The following is a 19,557-nucleotide window of genomic DNA, read 5'->3' as shown; positions in this document are numbered from 1 at the left end:
TAGTGCCAGGATTTAATCTTATTACTTAAACTCTCTGTTGGATTTTAAAGACTTTCTAATTAAATTTGTTCAAAGTTTTCCCTCAGGACAAACTGAGTAGGATCTTCAGGGTCTAATCCATTATTTTGTATTGATATTCTTTAAGTCTCTTGAGGGTACTTTGCTCTTAAATGCATGTTTGTTTTCATACACTAATATCACAGAAGGGCTTATCTTTGATAATATTTTTATTAGACTGTTTTATCTTTTTTGATGTTTAAAACATCTAATTAATTTACAGAGTGGTAACTCTTTCACCCCTTTTAACCACTCACTCTATGTGAAAAAGACAGGAGAAGGACTTAAACCCATCCTGCCCCTGCTAATTTTAGTTGGGAGGATAACTTCTTAACTCTGAAAAGTCAGGCTCTTTGGGCCTTCTCTAAAGTCAGTTGAAGCCCACACTTCATTGAGCCCTGAAACTGAAGGTCTTAGTGTTTATCCTGCAACAATTAAAGAGAACTCAACCTATCCCATAGGTTGCAGTCTGTATTAAATGTTTATCTTTCTAGTTTTGATTTTTTTGGTTTTGTACTTGAATTTGACTAATGTTCAGTTTGCTTTTCAGAGTGACCTTTGTAAGAAACATGAGCAAAAATTTCTTGTTGTTTTAAATCCTGTGTATTAAGCACATTCCTCCTAGCTTGTCATCATCATTCTCCTCTCATTGCACTACCTCCTATGCGGTGTGTCTCATGACATTTTTATGGTATTTTACGTTTACTTTTCCTCTGTGTGGACCAATCAATATCCTCACACTGTGCTGCCTCTACACTCTGCTGTGCTGAACTAACCATTTTTGAAGGGCATTCTGCTATCAGTGCACAATTCTAATAAATCACGACCCTTTTTACTATGTTTGCTTGGATCAATGGTACATTTGGAAAGAAAGTTACCTCTTTGTGCTGTTCTTGAAGTTATTATTATTTTTGATTCTTGACATTTGGGAAGGTATCAAGTTAGCCTGGCTATAATGTTCGATAATTCTTATTATGTTCACGCTATTATTTGCCAATTTTCGTTAGCCTAAGCAGACTGAAGGTCTAACGTTGCTGAGTTTCATATGTGTCTTTCAGGGCAAAGTACTTAATTAGAAGTATTTTGCTTTACCTTAGGCTATTTTGCCTAGGTAATTTCTTGTTGCCAAATGCCTGACATTGAGCTAGCATTCTATCCAGGAGTATGTTTTCGTCAATCTGGAACAAAAAGACCTAATTGATTCCCTAATTTTTTTTTTTTTTTATATTTCTAGCCTTGTCAGTATTTGAGTAGCAATCCTACAGAGTATTTGCTGCTCTCTCACTAATTGTTTTACCTAAGATTGTGCCATAATCTTTCTCTTTTTCTCATGATATTGTGTTATAGAGCTCTTTCAGCATCCAGGTCTTTTAAAAATGCTTTAAAACATATTCATTTACCCTAGTTCTTTTTGTGTGGCATAGTCTGCAATTTTACATTTAATAATAGTGGCCGACATGAATTTCTTAATTATGACATCTATTTTCTACACTGAATTTCCAGATTTATACCTGAATTACAGATTTTTAAAAAGTGTGATGGACTATACATCTATTTTATTCTCCAGCTAGATAAATACATCTACTTTGTATCTTTCTCTATATATGCCTAAATCAGATGACAGTAGTGTTTTCAACAAGACTGAGTTAGGCTAGAATTAGATTTAGAACCACAGTGTATTAATCAAGGACCTGCAAACTGCTTAGATAATTCAGTAGACAAAACCTCTTGGGTAGTTTCTGCATCCTCTGTTAATTCAGATTGTGGAAAAGGCTTGTCATTTAAACCATTGTTAATAAGGTTTGTTTTCTGGTGGGCCGCAACTCCTGGGTGAAAAATAGCCCCAGTGAAACCAAAAAGAATTTGTTTTCATTTGAAGTAATTGTCATCATTTTGTAATGGAAATGAACTCTAGTAGAAAACTCAGTTCTCTTCTTCTCAGATTGGAAAACCAGGGCTTTATTGTTATTTACACTTGAATGCCTTTGTATCTCTCTAGTAGTCTAAAGGGCTCTGAGTACCGATAGGAAGAAAGGCTTCTGGAGGTTATAGAGCATATTAATAGTATACAAAGCAAAATAAAAATTTACGAAGTATATTTTTTGCAAAATGAGTATCAAAATAAAGAAAATGCTATGCTTTGCTGAAAGCAATTACTCCTTTCAGAGCAATGAAAATTCGAGTGAGCATAGGCATGCCTTCATTATACCCAATTAGGGAGAACATAAGTAAGATCAGGGACTCTTGGAAAGTTATCCAGTTTCATCTTTGACAAGGCACTAGTGTATTCACCCTTTAAAAAAAAAAACAAAACCAAAATCCATCTTAGACTATCTATATTCTGGAGATGGAAGTCCAAGCCTAAAGACCCATAGAAGCAAAGCAAAAATACCTGATTGATAAATGAGTTAGTTAAAATAAAAACCCACAAAAAAACCTTTTCTATTAAAAATTTTTCATAATTTCTTTGACATCCAGTCACTTGATTTTTTTTTTTTCCCCACAATCTAAACCTCCTGTTTTTCCTATCACAAAATGGCATCATAGATCTCTAGATCTGCAAGACTAAATATTGCTCAGTGTCGACATCAGGCCAGCGTTATTTTCTGAGAGAAATTTTATATTTAGAGGGAAAGTAGAAAGCATTTTTGTGGCATGCTGATGTTTGGAAAACAATGGTTGTTTAGAATTGCTCAGAGGACTGGAATGTCAGAATTAGTCCGAGAGAAAATGGATTTGTTGGCAGAAGGCAGACAAAGTGGTCAAAGCCATGTGCTAAGTGCAGTTTGTGACATGGCTTTTTGATTTGCCCTATACCTAATGCTAGCACACCTGTGGATCTGGTTAATGTGTAACAGTATGTAGCTGTTTCCATAGGTTGTAGAATTTCAAAATGGACATTTTACATGTACATTGTCGTAGCCAGCAGCCACATGTTAAATTCCTGTAACATCAGTGTATCTAGAAAAGACCCAAAAAACTTTTTGGCTAACAGAAATTTTGAATTGTCAGTAAACTTGATTTGCAGAATGCTTTTTCAACGTGTTTTTCCAGCTTCTTGTGCACGATGAAAAGCTGTGGTTTTTAAAATGAATAATATACAAGATGGCTCTAGTTTAAACAACACTGAAAGTTCCAGCCTGCAGGATTCTTGGTGGGGCTTCAGTGAATGATCTTATTGGAAATAGATTAGTTCCATAAACCTAAATTTGGAAATTGGAAGAATAATACTAAGTGCAACCAGATTGCGAAAGTAAAAATCCAACCACAATTTTACCAGGGCAGCACTGGACAAGTATTTGTTTTTTACTTACAAGTCCAAGCAAATCCTCAACTCTTTCAGAAAAATTCTTGGGCTTTCAAACCAGAAGGTTGTTGATAAGGGGAGAAGATTGGGTCACTTTGCTCTCCAGTAAAATACTTAGATGGCTTCTTCAATTAGATAACTGGAATGGTGTTTTGCATAAAGAGTAAGATTGCTTAAGAAAGTGTCTGCTTTGTTGTTTGATATCAGACATGAGAAAAGCAATCACATGCAAAATTTGAAAGTAGCTGAGATTTAACCTGTTTTTGATATAATTAAAAGCTCTGAGCTGAGTTTTGGTAAGGATTTGTGACTTTTTGTTTGGGTGGTTTTTTTTGTTTTTTTTTTAACAGAATCATGTCTGCTTATGGTTTTACATGAAAAATGTGTAAAACTTGGAAGGGAAAAAAGAGAGCTTTTTATTTCTCATACTTTTAAATTTGATTGAATCTCAGGCTCAAAATAGTATTCTGGAAATGTGATGATATCTTGGGAGAAGCAAGAATAAGTTTTACGCTGACTCTTGGAAAATGAAAAACTTTTTTTTCAGATTGCTCTGCTATGTTAAGCAGCATCTGCTACATCAGAGTAGATGGATGAATGTTGCAGAATATGAATCTACCCATCTAGGGCCTTGGAGATGCTCAGCTCTTGTTTGCTCACTTGCAAAAAACTTAGCTGTGTCAAATTCTTTGCCAGTCCCTTCTTTATACAGCTGCTGTGCTCAAAGAAACATGATACTACTGTGGAGAACCAGACTGTATCGTTATCTTGCCTCTCTATCTAGTTTTTCCCACTAGAAGATAGAGAGAAACAGGTATGTGTGTGGCATACAGTAAGAAAGAAGCAAATGATTCAATAGGAACACTATTGTGAAGCGAAGTGGTGCTCAGGCTATTGTATACCCAGGGGTTGCCCAGCTCTTGAGTCTGTTCAGAGCTAAGGAAATACACGTGTGTCTTGTGGAACAAGCTTTTTCTGCTCTGCAGAAACCACAGCTGAGATTGCAGGCCATCCAGGCAGACTTGCTAACACTTGGGTCTTCTCTTTAAATTGATTTACACAGCTTTTATAGCTGTCTTCCTCCAGGAAGTTGCTAGTGGTGTTTTGCATGTCTTTCTAATTAAACTACTCATTAGTGGACCAATGCCACTCACTGTTCAAAATTCTGAGTGTGGTAGGAACTGGAGCCAGATTTAGTTCCTACACAAAAAAGATGATGCTAATGGTTTTTGGCCCTTGATATTTCTAGGCACATTTCCTTCATTTTTCCCTAAGATCAGCTTGGATCAAGCACTCCTTATTTTTTGAAGGCTTTGGAATCATAGTGAAGTCTCCAAAGCAGATTTGAGCATCTGTAGGAGTGAAAGATTTTCTTTTGTATCACCACAAATAAATGTATCTTTGCTCTGATGACGCCTGTCACTACCCAGGACAGCATATTTACAAACTGAGCAAATACACTTAGGCTGCTGCAATCCCATACAACTGCCTTCAGAAGCAGATTTGTGTTTTGTGGGTGAAACCTATTGTCAGAGACTTAACTGCTTTATAGTTCTTTGGAAAATGATATATGACATGTAGAATGTGAAAGAAGTCTTGGAAGTGTAATTCACCTAGATTTGATCTGAAGTGGAAAGGAAGTACAATTAGAACAGACCGAAGAGACAGACCTCTCTTATAAAGTTTGCCCTGGTGTTTTTATATATTCTACAGAGCAAATCTCATGTACAGCTTCAAATGAAAGCATTTTCAAGTTGGTTTTTTTTTTTAACTTAGCAAAAGAAAGCAATAAAAACTAAAGATATTATTGAGAAATTAAGCCCAAATATATTATGAAGACACAAATGGAGATTCTAACTGCTAATGGTAGTGGGAATCAGTTTGCTACAGTACTATAATTAAAATGAAAGAAATAAAATATGAAACAAGTAAAAATTTGACTAAAGTTTAAACATAGCCAAAATATAAGTAGACAACATAAGTAACTGAAGGACAATATAGAAGTGTCACAAATATTAAGTAGGATTCAAGGAATTAAAGAAAAGTATATTTAATAAGTCAGTGGCAAAAGATTTTATTCATCTCATTTCATCCATTTGTAAGTAATAGAGGGACAAAATTCCTTCGTTGATGGTACCAGCTGTCAGGGATTGCTTATTATTATTATAGCTATCTTTAAAAATAAAGCCATCTATAAATAGAATTTACTCTGGCTCTCCATGAGGGAGATGCTCTTAAAAGCCAAGGAAATATTTGATACTGTATAGCTGCTGTTCAAAGACAATGAAAATAAACAAAAGTAAGTAATCTCTCAGCAGGAAAAAAAATATGGAGGATAATAACATAGAGGGTAATACTATTGCTGTCATCAGTGTGTCCTAATAGTAGCAGTTGATAAATGGAAAGAGGCTGCATTTGTATAGAGAGAAGTAGTGTAGAATAATTAGAGATGAACTATGGTTACTCTAAAAGCTGTGATAATGCCACTGAAACAACACATCCTGTAAGATTGTGTACAAAGACATTGGCAAAGGTGCTGAAGATTACAAAGTCAATTTAGCAGTACTAAAAGATGTTGATGTATCATACATCATTATCTGCCAAAAGTTTGCATTACTAGAACTTTGCAGGTACCTCACTGCCTATATCTGGAAATTCTATGTGTTGTATGTAATCTGAAATGCAAGTCAAGCTTGTTTGAATTTGTTTCTTTACAACGTTTGGCAAAAGGAAAGATAAAAGGCTTTCTAAGGAAAAAAGACTCATTTTCATAGGAAAATTGAAGTATCTTTTCTGAAAAAATGTTTTTAGATAATTCCTTTTTCCACCAAAAAAAAAAAAAAAATTTCTGACCATCCCTGCAGATGTTTATTGAAATAGAAAAAAATTTTGTTTGTTTTGCATTAAAAAAAACCCTGTCAAAATCAGGCTCCTTTTTCTCATCCCCCTTACCAGATTCATTCATGAACACTTACTTCAGTATTTTGAAAGGCATATGGTGATCCCTTTACATTTTTTTAATATGCATGTTCTATTTTGGTGCACTTTTGAGGGAAGGCTTGGCTGAAGATTTGCAGTTCTTTAAGAGGACGTTGGAATTTCTAGAAATGCAAACACCATCTCACCACAGAAGCCATCAGCAATTCCAGCATTTTTCCAAACTTCCTTTCACGCTTATTTTTTGAGGCTGAGATACAGAAGGGAAAAAGTCCCCTAAACCCTCTCCTCTGACAAAAACACAAAAATAAAACATGGGAATCTGGAAAAGTGAGACACAAAATGTGGGTAGGGGATTATTATTGCTCCTACTACCATAATCATCATAATCAATAACTGAGGTGGTATTATTATTATTATAATTTTCTTTCTATTTATTATCAGTAAGTAGTATGTTGGCTATAACAATAAGTAAGTGTGACTTTAACATGTGTTTGAACTTTTCAGCATGCAAATAGAGTCATCTAACATTTGAAAAACAGCTACATTTTTATAATAAGTCAAAGGCCCTGCTTTACCTTTCAATTGCAATAGTGCAAATCTCTTAGTCATTGAAGCCTGAAGGAATCCTCTCAGGGTGAACCAAAGGCTAGTGACTCTTGTGATTTCAGGAGAAAACCCACATAGACACAGTTATTGCAGGTAACCCAGGTTTAAGTTCTGAAAAGCCTCCAATAGGTCTTACACAAATTTCTGACTTGCAGGAACCTGGAAATTCAGCTGTTCCCTGCAAACTGCCTTCTTTGTAGTCATTAGGTTACCATTAACTGCTCTTCGGTGACTTTCGCACTTTCACAACTGTTTTCCAATGTACTTGCTTTAGCTAAAACTTCTGTATGTGGGAAGGAGAAACAGCTGCAGCAGTCCTTAGGTGACCTTAGTTTTCTGTAGACAACTTCTTGCTTTCTTCAGCTCGTTATTTTTACTTGCTTTTTAAAGTTTTTGTTGTTCTGTTTCCTGCAGCTTTCACTGTCTTTGGAGATGTGGTGCATCTTCACACCAGCTAACCAGAGCAGCTATTCCTGCTCTGGATTTACATACTAAGCCTGAATTATTTCAAAACTAGAAGAAAAGGGTTTTAAGGTCTTTTAAATACTTTAAAGAGTTGGAAAACCATCCCAGAATTCAGATTATGTGATTGCCAATTGGTCATTATTCATCTAGAAATGCTACACTTATATCAGATGGGACAATTCTTGTCAAAGTTTAAGGGTTTGTCTCCCCATTTTCTCTGTTGGGCCAGTGTTGCCTGTGAAACAGCATCTCCCATGATGGATTGTAATTATTGTTTCCCATGATGAGTTGGTGTTCGTACAGGGGAAAGAGACTCTTATGCTGCGTGTATCATGGAAGCAGAACAGACAGGGCCATAACGGAGAAAGGGAAGCTGAGGTCTGAAATGGCAACTTCTACAAAGCATTTTTAAAAAGTATATTTCTTTTTGTTTAGTTGATTTTCACTGAAAAAAAAAAAAAATCTGCTTTGCTTGGCATTTTGAATCAATTTGCTATTGGGAAGAGTCCACCCTTACAAAGCCCCCCCCCAAAACAAACCAGAAAGGAACTAGTGGTTATGTGGTAGCTCTCAGGGGGCTGCTCCCCATGGGCTGGGGAGTTGGGAGCCACAGTGCATCCCCATGGAGGCAGCAGGGCCTGGCAGCCAGGGCTGTCCCACTGCCGTCCCACTGCCCCGGCCAGCACTGGGACAGCCCTGGGCATCGGGCACTTCCCTGAACAGCGATGGGACGAGGCTGGGCCGGGGCATCAGCCTGAGGGTGGGGGGTGAGGTCTACATCAGTGAGCCACGCGCTGCCAGGCTGGGGCACGGCTGGGGCACAGCTGGAGCAGCAGCTCTGGGGCAACCCAGCCCTTCACCAGGCCGTTACAGCAACTCTTTTACAAAGATTAAGAGCTCAGTTAATTCTATTTCTTTTTAACGGGGCTGTTCGGAAATGAGAGCGCAGAACATGGAATTACCGCCATCCCTCGCCCCGGGTGGCTTGCAGGAGCATGCCTCAACTCCTCCTGTAAACAGTTATAACAGTCCTCGTAGGACTGTCCCTATAATGGAAGTTCATACCACGCTTTTGTTACAAGAATTCTGGAATATGTATTTAACTCCAATGTAGTCAAAATCTTTCTGTTTGAATGTCACATTTTAGATCTGAAGCATTTAAACAAATGCACTATGAATAAAAGATGTGGATTAATTTAAAAACAGTGTTATAAATTACATCAATATTGTAGGACACTGTACAAATATATGTAGAACACTACATATACTGTTGTGGCTGAATGGCTTCCACAGGATGTTCTTAATCAAAAATTGCAGTAGTGATGTTTATACCAGGTGCAAGAATTTCTTTAATAGATGTTATTTTTTCATCTACTGAAAAAGCTGAAATACTCTGTCTTTTGATCTTGATGACCTTTAGAATATTTTGAAGTTTAACATACAGGGAACTGTACTGGATTTACTGGTACCTCTAAACATAGTCATTTGTTCTTCCCTTGTTATCACGTCAGACTACAATCCTTGCTTCACATTTATGATGCTCATAAAATCCCATTCCATTTATCATTCTTGATCCACATCTGGTTGCACTTCCTTAGAATGAATTGCTTTCAGCTAAAAATAACTCCTGGCTTATAGATATTTTTATTATTCAGTAATAGTTGGTATTTTTCTTTGGTAAATAAATCCTTGTCTTCAGGATTACATTTTTCTAACTCTCTGCAGATCATTATGATGTGCTAAAACCACAGATTGTTTGAATGTCCAGCATAAGCGCCTGTGGTTAAAGGTTACTTATCTTCTAGCAAATAGAGGTCACTTGGTTCATACAAGTATATAAACAAGTTGTTAGTATCTGCTTAGAAGCATAGCCTTTTCAGCATCGTGTATTGTCTTGACACTTTCAAGCATATGGTCTTTTTGTTTATAAGTTGGGGGTTTTTTTGCCTGAAAAAGTAAAGGTAATGTAAATCACTGTACACAAGGCCCTAAAAGGTTGACATTTCAGCTTTGTGTTGTTCATTATGGACTCTTAGAGTCACTCATCCATCTAAGCCTAAACACATACACAGGGTATCTGATGTTAAAAGAGCAGTATGACATTTGCAAAAGTTAGGGAATGCCAGAATTAAGCTTCAGTCTCCTTATGTGTGGGTATACGCACATTATTTTTAATCACATGGAAATAGGCTGTTTTCTCCAGAAGCCTTCTGTCTCATTCACAGTAAAACCTAAGTGGCCTTCATTTAACAAGATTATCTTTAGTTTTGCTCTTTATGGTTGAATGGATAGCCTCATGTTATTTTAGTGTACACTACTGAAATCCTCTTCTCTATTCCAAGTGGTTGTTTTCAGAGTGGATTTCTTCTGAAGTCTGCAACTATAGTCCTGGAATCATAGAATCATTTAGGTTGGAAAAGACCTGGAAGATCATTCAGTCGAGCCGTGATTGGACTCCTGGATGAATGCCTCGTTGTTCACAATATCTCAGTAAGAGAGGAGGAGGGTATTGTTAGAGAAAGGAAATTGAAATGTAGAAGCATTAAGACCAGAAGTTTCCATTGATTTTTGGGCACAATGAGAATGTGTCATGTGCTTTCATTTCTCCTACAGGTGGACATAGTCCTCATCTGATAGGGATAGGTGAAAGTAGGTTCTTTCCAAAGCAGAGTGGAAATACAGAAATGTTATGTGCCATGATCTGGATCCCTATGCTGTTTACAGGCTTTTTGTTGATGAGTATGTTCAGAAATTGGAGACACAGTGCTATTCAGAGGCCAGGATTCCAGTCTGCATCTTGTACAGGAACATCCCTGGGAACATGTTTGCTTTTCTGTCCAGTTTATACTAGCTTTAATTCTGCTGCTCATCTCCTTCTGCCTGTATTTGTTACAGTCCTGTCTCTCCCCTACTCTGAGTCCTTGTCCAGTTCCAGTCTCTGCTTTCCAGTTTCTTCATTTCAGTCTCAGTCTCATCATTGTCTTGTTGCAGATCTCTCATGCAAAGCCAAGTCTCTGTTCTGGTCCCAGCCCTTGCCTGGTCACTGCTGTCTGATTTGTTCTGATCACGTATTGCCTCCCTCTGAACCACCCAGCTCAGTTTAATCTCATTTCCAAATTCTTGCCCTGGGTTTCTCATTTAATTTTAATGTTGACCTTTCTTGCCAGTTTGCATTCGGATGGCATTCAGTGACTATCCACCTTTGCAACATCAGGTCCCGCAAGGGGTGAAGATGTCTGGAGCACTGAGAGGAGAGCACTGTACCTGGGGGCCTATCTGCTGAGCTATGCATTCCCACTCAGGACATGTAAAATGTGGATTTTTATTGCGGCCAAATTTGAGTAGGTTCTGAGCAGAAATGCAGTTATAAGTCACAGTAAAAGGGTCTTGTAAAAGAAACCTTGATAAATGAGAGAGTTTTTGGTTTTCTGGCTCTGCCTTTCTATCAGCCCTCGGGCAGCGTGGTTCAGCTGGGCTTCTCCTGGGCTTTGTAGGGAAGGGGAGTGAAGGAAACACCTCCTGTCTCTTATGGCTGCCAGAGCAGGGTCTAGTGGAGGAACTACTGCAGCAGGAGAAGCTGGACTTGGAAGTCACACCTCTGCACAGGTCTTACCTCCCTAGCTGGTCTCCTCTGTAGCAGTGTCTGCTGTCTGGAGCCTGCGAGAAGTGCCGAGAAGTGCCCTTTGAGGGCTTGTGCAGGGGGTACAGGTCTGTCAGGAGCATGGTGGTGTTTAGTGACCTGGCTTTTCCTGTCGTGGTAGAGACGTCTACCGCAGCTCGTTCTGCTGTCTGTGTGCTAAGCCAGCCATCCAGCCAGTCCTGTTTCCGCTCCTTTGCCTGGAGGAATCATGTCAGCTGTCAGGAGAGATCTGTGATCTTTGGGCAGGAGGGGCTGGAGGACCCCCCACTCACCCCATCTGCCGGGACCCCTGTCCCCTGCTCTTTCCCCATCTTCCCCTCCCCTTGCCAGCCTGCGCTGCCCCTCTGCTCACCAGACCCTCGAGAATAACAGAATAGCAGAATAACAGTGCTGCTGCCATCGGGTGCTGCTGCCCCTGGGCATCCCTGCAGATGACTGACTTTCTGCAAGCTGTCATTAACTGATGTCAGAGTTCGTTTTAAATAAAGTAGAAATGCCTCATTTACACTGCTATTTTTCAAACCATAGGAGGTTCTGAATCTGTTGTTATAAAGAGAAGAAAACTTCAAAGCCCTAAAAGAAAGAAGTCAGATAATAACTGCAGGGAAGGGGAGAACAATTCCCTGACCAGGAAAGCAGACCAAAACCTGCTATATTTATTTCCCATGGCGTGCGGATGAAAGATACCAAAACTTCAGGAATTACCAGTGTGCAAGCACTTTAGGAGGTGTCTCAAAAGAGAGAAAAAGGTGTCCTGCTTTTATCAGTCATGCATCATGACAGCCTTCTTTGAGATGTTACTCAGTGTTTCTTTTACTGCCAGGCCTCTCAGCCATGTGTGCATACTTGGCTTTCTGAGTGATACAGGTCAAGGGCAAAGTGCCATGCAACGGTTTTAAATTTAGTCGTGCCTAAAACACACTTCTGTTGATGAGGTATCCAGCATAATGCTGTGCTTTGTCATTTTATAGAGTAATTTAAAAAAGATTAAAAACTCAAAATTTGGAAGAGACAGTAAGACATGAATGTTTGGCAAGAATTTCCTAGATCAATCAGTTAGGCAACCGGACTAATTAATTTTGTTTCCAAGGGCGTTTTGTTTTGTATTTCGTTAAGTGCTGCTGAAATCTCCCAGATTAACAGCATTTTAGAAACTGAAGTTCTTTATTATTGAACAAACATAGTACTACTCAAACCCCAACAATATAGATCGATTTTTTTCTTTATTGAACTCTACTACTGTTTAAGAAACTGCCCTCAGTTTGACAAGCTCGACGGCTTGACCTGTGGGGCATTAAATAAATAAATAAATAAACTATTGCTAAGGTTACCAAACACTGTATTTGAGTAAACAGATGCTTCCAACAGCCGTAACTCACATACACTTTAAAAGAAGCAGTATTGCTCAAATCATGTGAGTACTTGATAATCTCATGTTCCTGTTTCAAGTTAAATGCTGTGGTGGACAGCTTTCTGAATTGCACATTTTTGCCTATTAATGTTTTATTAATAAATTAAAGTTTGAAAAACTGATCTGTTCAAGATTAAAGTATTGCCCAATACTTACATAGAGAAACAATATAAATCACAAAATACATTATTTTCTCAAAGGAGGCCTTGGCGTATACAGGCATCCAGCTGCTTTTGGAATGAATCACACATAGAAGCTGAACTGCTCACTTCTATAGTGACTCATTTCTAATATACTTCTTCATTAGAGCTCAGCTCATGAAACAAACAAATTCAGCAGCACAAATTTGTCCTATCCCCACAGTTTACTTCAATCATTGTCGGTTCTTATCGTGTCATGTTTTGTGTGATGGAGGGACCCAGGTGCCTGAAAAGAGGAATAAAACAGTGTGTAGTATGAATGGGATGAAACCTTGGCTCCCTTTAAATTCACGCACCAAAGTGCAAAACATTTCTTATTGTTAGAAAACTTCAAGGAAATGTTGACCTGGCTGGGTAAAAGGCACATCAATTGCCCTGTTGAAATGAGCACAAATTGTTTTGACTCTATTTCAGTTCAAAGGCAGTTTGGTATCTGAAACAATCTGCATCATGTGGTCAGATATAACATGATTTCTTTTCCACTTCATTATCAGGAAAAGGGGGGGAAGATAACATCATTAGTTCATTGACAAAAGCCCTAGCTGGTAATACTTTCTGATGCTGAAATTTGCAAAGTTTGTAGATGGTATCTCTGTGATTATTGCTACAATCCAAAGGAAAAAAAAGAGAGACTAAGTTAAATATCTGGTCACCTTTAAACACTTTCCAAACCAGCCTGGTGTCTGAGATACTACCATTGTTTTTTATTCTGTGTAAGCTGCTGAATGGGGGAATCTGGATATGAATAACTACTTACATTTATTATATCTTTTTTTTTTTTTGCTGACTTTTTTTTTTTTTGGCGTGTCTTTATTTGATCAGATACGTAGACAACAGTAAAGTTATCTGGAAAGGCCATCAATTTTGCAGTGTTTCGTCTCTAAGGTCATTCCTTCGTGTCAGCTGCCAGAAACTGGTAGAATTACTAGTAATTTCATGAATTTTAGGGAATCAATGAAAAAAGATGATGGTTTTTAAACTGCATACCCAATATAGTTTTGTATTTCTCTCATATCTTTCACTGAAATGACCCCAAGTATACCATTTCTGTATATAGAGTCTTACATGATGTTGCAAACTGCAATGTTGTGGGATACATAAGTTATATGTGGGAGTCACTTAATATGATGGTATGCTTATTAATCTTGTGTAGAAGTGTATCTTGTGTAAGACCATTACATTTACTCTTTTTTGTCCTTATTGTAAACTACCAGTTACTTATTCTTTCAGTGTTTCCCTGTGGAAAAGAACTATTTACTTTCCATCTTTCCTGCCCCATGAAATGAGCGGCCATAGGAGAGGCTGTAGGAACAGCTGCTTAAAGAAATGGGAGGAAATAGGGACTCTGGGATGACTGATTTCCATGCCAAAGGATTACAGCACAATTTTCTTTGCAACTTCAAATAAGATGCCTTAAACAGCAGTGTTGGATCATGGTTGCTCCATGATTGGATTTTATCCATTTCATTGTGCAATGCGCAAATCTCCAGATAGCGACAATACCTGCTATAAATAATGTCTAGTTACAGGATCTTACGTTTTGGGTAACTGGGATAATGAAATGCTCAAAAGAGTTTCTAGCAAGACTTGTTCATATTTTTGGGTAGTCTGATGAAAATCTGTTTAGTCTAGAGGTTATTCATTCTGCTTCCAGGCTACAAGGAGGACATGATAACTTGCAAGAGGTGGAGGGAGGAATACAGACATAAGGATTAACCTCTACAATCGAAAGGTAGAGTCAGAGTGGTTTTTGTAGGATTACAGCTGGATCCTCTTGTATATTTCTTGCCAGCTCACCAACTCTGACTTAGTAACACTCGACATAGCTCAGAACTGTCTTAAATCAAAATACCATTGTGACTTTGGGGGAGTTATTAAAGATTAAATAACCCAGAGAATGAAGTCCATTCTCTTGCTCTAAGATAGTATTTTGCTATATTGTGACATAGGTATATTTTCAGGCATCTCTGTATTACAGAGTGCTGGCCAAATACAGCTCCCCATAAAGGTACTGCTTGTATATGCTGACATTAGCGAAGATGATAAGGATGAAGTACTGAAGGGAAAGTGCCGTCAAAGCCTATGTGTCCAGGTGTCCCCAGAGTCCCCATTCTCCCTGGTGCACTGACACATGTCCCAAAGTTTCATTCTACCTGATGTGTCATTTACTGAGTCATTGTACTCTCAGTCTGAAGAAATTATGATAGCAAAGAGGATGTTTGTTTTTCTGGTTAGGGAGAGACCTAAGTGATTTCTTTGAGTTTCCTTCGTTAATTTGTCACTCCTTGCTCAGGCTGGCCAGGCTTGGCATAGCTGAAGGTGACCTGATTTTAATCTGTACCAAATTCCATTGACTGTGATAGAAGGAAGTGCTGCAGGAAATGTGTAGTTGAGTGGCAGGACATAATTACTTCAGCCACTCAAGCTAGTTATGGATAATGTCTCATCTTAAAGATAACACAGTTGCAGCCTTTAGTTTGTTTAGTGATTTTTTTTTTTTTCTGCAAGTTTCCAGATTCCTAGTGGGATGATTCATCGCGCACAGTAGAAGTTGCACAGACTGCGCAGAAGGAGGAGTGAGAGTCTTTGTTTCTCAGTGTATTTCCATGGCCTGTTTAGCCATAATCTTTAAGGTCCTAATTTGAGAGGGTTACTACTAAGAGGCTTTTAATCAGGTATCTGAAGGTTACATGTTTTTAAAATTAGGTCTGATGTAGGGACAAAGACGACTGTCCGATTGTAACTGAGAGCTACTTTCTTGTTCCTGATCCAGAATCAGCCTGCTGTGAAAAGCAATTGACAGTAATTAACTGATTAGAAGAATGTTAAAAAGAACCTTTTCTAAAATGTGTACTTACTGAAGACTACTTAATTTACAGTAACTTTCCCTTCTAACCATTCAGATAATTTACCTGCTGCACTGGTTTTCTCAAATGGTATGGTTCTGCTTTAAAAAGTGACTGTAAAAATGGTATAATTGGACCCATTTTTTCCACTGCCCTGTTGTTTTTATTGTGCTCAGTTTACAGTCTTTCTCCCTAAAAACAGGTCAATTCATTCAGGACTGTGAGAATCACTGTAACGTTGCAATTTATGCATCGTGTTCTGTAAGAAAGCCAAATTCTGACACCCAAAGTGCAAACATTTTTAAAAAAATCTCCCATACTACTCTGCTGCCTCTTCTAGCTGTGGTTTGTGAGAAACCGTTAATGTACATTTTAATTCCAAGAAAAAAACCCTTGGAATTCCAAGAAAAAACTTGAAAACTGTGAATTGTATTCTTCTTTTAGAAAAAAAATTGCCTCTGTCCTGGAGAAGGGTTGTAGCTTAAGGAAGCATTCCCTTATTAGTTTAAATGCCTTCCAAATGATGTGCTGCTTTTGCAGAACTCTTTTTTAGTTGCTTACCTTTGCAACACCTTGAAACAGGAACTGAATTGCCTTGTTCACAGATATCAATTTCCCGAGGTATTGGAAAGGTAAGGGTTGTGACAATGATGCTAAACCCCCTTTGTGGATCTGTTCCATAGTAAATAATTCTGTTGATAATGCAGAACATTGTACAGAGAACCTTAGTCTTCCTCCAACTCTTTTCAGCCTTCTGGCATATGATCTAATTCTGTAAATAAATAAATGTTTGTTCTTGCCCCTTGAGGCGATTGCCCTACAATTTTTCATTCTAGAAAGCTGTATGCCTTGCTTTTACACTTAGCACCTAGGTGTAATCCAAAATGCCCAACAGATTCTTTAGCTGGGTCATCCTGTTCCTTTATAACCTGTGTTTCAGTTTTTTCTGTGCTCAGGAGAATTTTTATTTCAAATAGTTTAGTAGAAAAAAAAAAAGTGTGGTTGAAAAATATGGTGCTGCCTCCTCCTGCCAGAATTTGAGTCAAATCAGTGGTTAAGAAAGCAGTTCCTTCCAAGCTCTTGATGCAGGCTGGTAGCTCATCAATGAAACCTTTCATTTTTAACAGATTTTTAAAATGTAAGACAGAGGGGGCAAGGAGGGGTTGTAAACTTAATTTGTAGCAGCAGTATATGTCCTTCATGTCATTTAAAATTCAGTCTTAATAGGGACCAGAGTCTGTATTCAGCAGAGCACTGTCTTTCAGTCTGATAAGGGTATATGCAAGTGCTTTCATTGAAACAGTGATTTAAGTCCATGCTAAAAATAAAGCATGTGTGCACACGTTTTAATGAATCAAGAGTGGTTTGCTGTGAGATAACCCCAGTACAGTTTTATCACTGCTGTGCAAGTGTTCAGTAGTAGGTAGAAGAGCTCAAAACTGTTATTCCTTTCATTCCCAGCCAGATGCAAACTTAGCCTTTCACCTGGAGATGATTTCAGCTGTGCTTCTTTATAGAATGAATTAGTCACAAATCTCTGTAGCTTGCTGCTGAGAAACGGTTCTTCCTTTTTATACTTAAAATCAGTGTACAGGGTTCCAGCCATTTTTTTGTTATACAGGTGCCAGAGGTTACTACAATTAATAATTTATCCAAGATTGTGATTTTATTTAAACCAAGTTAATATTTCTTAATTCTGCAGAATTTTAATTGTATACTATACTCTTGTAATATTCATCCTGTGTTCTCATTAAATTCTGCGAAAAAATAAATTAGCTTTACAATGCTATAGCAAAACAGATTGCTTTATGTAATTGTCATGAAATTGAAGTGGTAAACCTGTCAGAAGGATATCTAATATGTAACTCAGCAGCTGAGATTATGCTAGAATGAAATCATTTTCAGATGTCACCAAATTAAATCAGATAAGATGTGGCTGAGTAAATAGGATGGTTACAAGTAAAATTTCCTTTAAGAAGGATTTTTTTTTTTTTAACATCCATGTATATATTGGCTCTCTTCTGGAAAATTACTCAAATAATTTCAGGTAGAATAATGTTAATTTCCAGAAAGTGCTGAAGTCATCTTCATCATGCATATATGTATATTTTAAATCATAAATTCAGTTTATTATTAGTCTGGAAAGGTTACTTCAGATTTAAAGTGAGCGTACAGATTTAGTGTCCTGGTTAAATTTTTTCTTCCGGATTATAGAGAATGAGCTGTTAAATTATTTTTAATTCAAGATTGGGAAGAAAAAACTGAGTCAAAAATGGGTAAATAGTATCTATATAATGCCTTAACACATGCTTTTCCTGTAAGTCCGTGTTACATATCGCAAATTTGATTTCATCTTAACCCCCCTAGGCTGAATGGAGATCAAAAGTAACATTAACAACATAGATTTATCATAGAGCATAGATGTAAGTGTGGTAGATAAGACGCCAAAAGGATTAAAAAAAAAAAAAAGACTAGATGGAGTTGGCTCCAGCTCACTATAGTGTGGTGTAAACTACTTTTACTGCCCTTGAATCCACGCGTACCATTGTGCATACAACTGGAAAACACTGGGAGATGATGATAGGCCATCCCTGTAATTCAGAAAAATTACAGATGAGCTATCTTTTTCAAAACAGTAGTTTCTTTTAATAAAGTAACTGGCAATAGTTAGGTATTTGTACTTTTTTGCTTATGGTACTTCTCAGGGTAAAAAAATAATAATAATATGTACAGTGTTTATACAATATTTTTTAAACAATGTTTCAAAATCGTAGTCAGAGAGACCAAAGGCAGAATTCGTACCCAATCTTTTTATCCTAACATTCTTAATTGTTTGTTTATCACATCACAGCTCATACGTTAGTTACCCTAAAGTCATGTTACTGTGGTGGCAAGTAGTACTTCCACGCAACAGCAAATAAGACCTTTCTTCTATATTTCCATTGTTCTGTTTCATTTAGCAGGTAAACTTTCAGTCATGTTAAAAAAAAAAATTAAAAAAACTCTAAAAAATTTTAAAAAATCAGGCACTAGTCTTTCATATGCATCAAAAATAAGAGGAGGAAGTCAAATGCCTGGTCCCAGTCTGGGACTGAATGGTAAGCAACTTCTGGCAGAAGTACGAAAAGCAGAACTCAGATTTTTGGATGAATAGCAGAACTAGTGGAGACATAGTATCTGGAGCTCATCAACTTGTGGTAGGCAGCAGCTACTAGGAAACTGGCTTAGAGTAATTCTGGTCGATGAAGATGTCACAAACTCACAGAGTGGCAATGCACCATCAATAACTGCTTGGAGAGGCATCTTTGTGAAGTTCTCAGGAGCACACCAAGCCTTTCCTTTAGGAAGAAAAACACATGCCTACTAAGGCCCAGAAGGCTGAAGCAACCATATCAATTGCTCTTCCAGTCGTGGCACAAAGGATCATTTAGAGAGACTTCCCATCCCTCCCTTCCCATTTTGCAGCTCTCTGTCTGCCTGAAGGATATTCTTAGGGGCATATCCGTAGAGTGGAGTATTTGAGATTGTGCTTTTCTGTGCTTACTTCATCTGCTGCTTGTCCTGAAGATCACACAGTGAAGTGGAGAACATTATGGTCTCTTTACAAGAGAGGACACCTCTCTAACTCCCTTCCCCTGAGGGATAAATATACATTTTGCTGAAGTCTTTGGTAATAATTTAGACATTTTGAGTGCAAATAATATAATACCTTTTTTTGCAGATGTGGTTGCATCAAAACAGATCTATTTCTGCAGCTGGTCCTAGGATCTTACAAGGTTCATGTTTCTTCTTTCCAAATTTTGAGGAATCCTCACATAGTTGAGGTGCTGGAGATGACCTCAAAGCCACTAATTAATATTCCAGAATGTTAATGGCATAGCATGAGGAGGAAAGTGGGTTACTAAGGAATGGCAGTAATCACTCAGTAACTGAAGTTGTACCACAACTCTGTTAGAAATTTGAATTTTGACACTGTATCACCATCTCCGCCCCTGCACCCACAATATCCTGCTGAAAGAGAAATCTTGGCATTCCTGAAATTTGGCACACTCCATCTCGGCCTAGATAATATTGCTAAAAAACAG

This window comes from Buteo buteo, chromosome 6 (assembly GCF_964188355.1).
Source record: "Buteo buteo chromosome 6, bButBut1.hap1.1, whole genome shotgun sequence".
NCBI lineage: Eukaryota > Metazoa > Chordata > Aves > Accipitriformes > Accipitridae > Buteo > Buteo buteo.
This window is presented reverse-complemented; position numbering follows the sequence as displayed.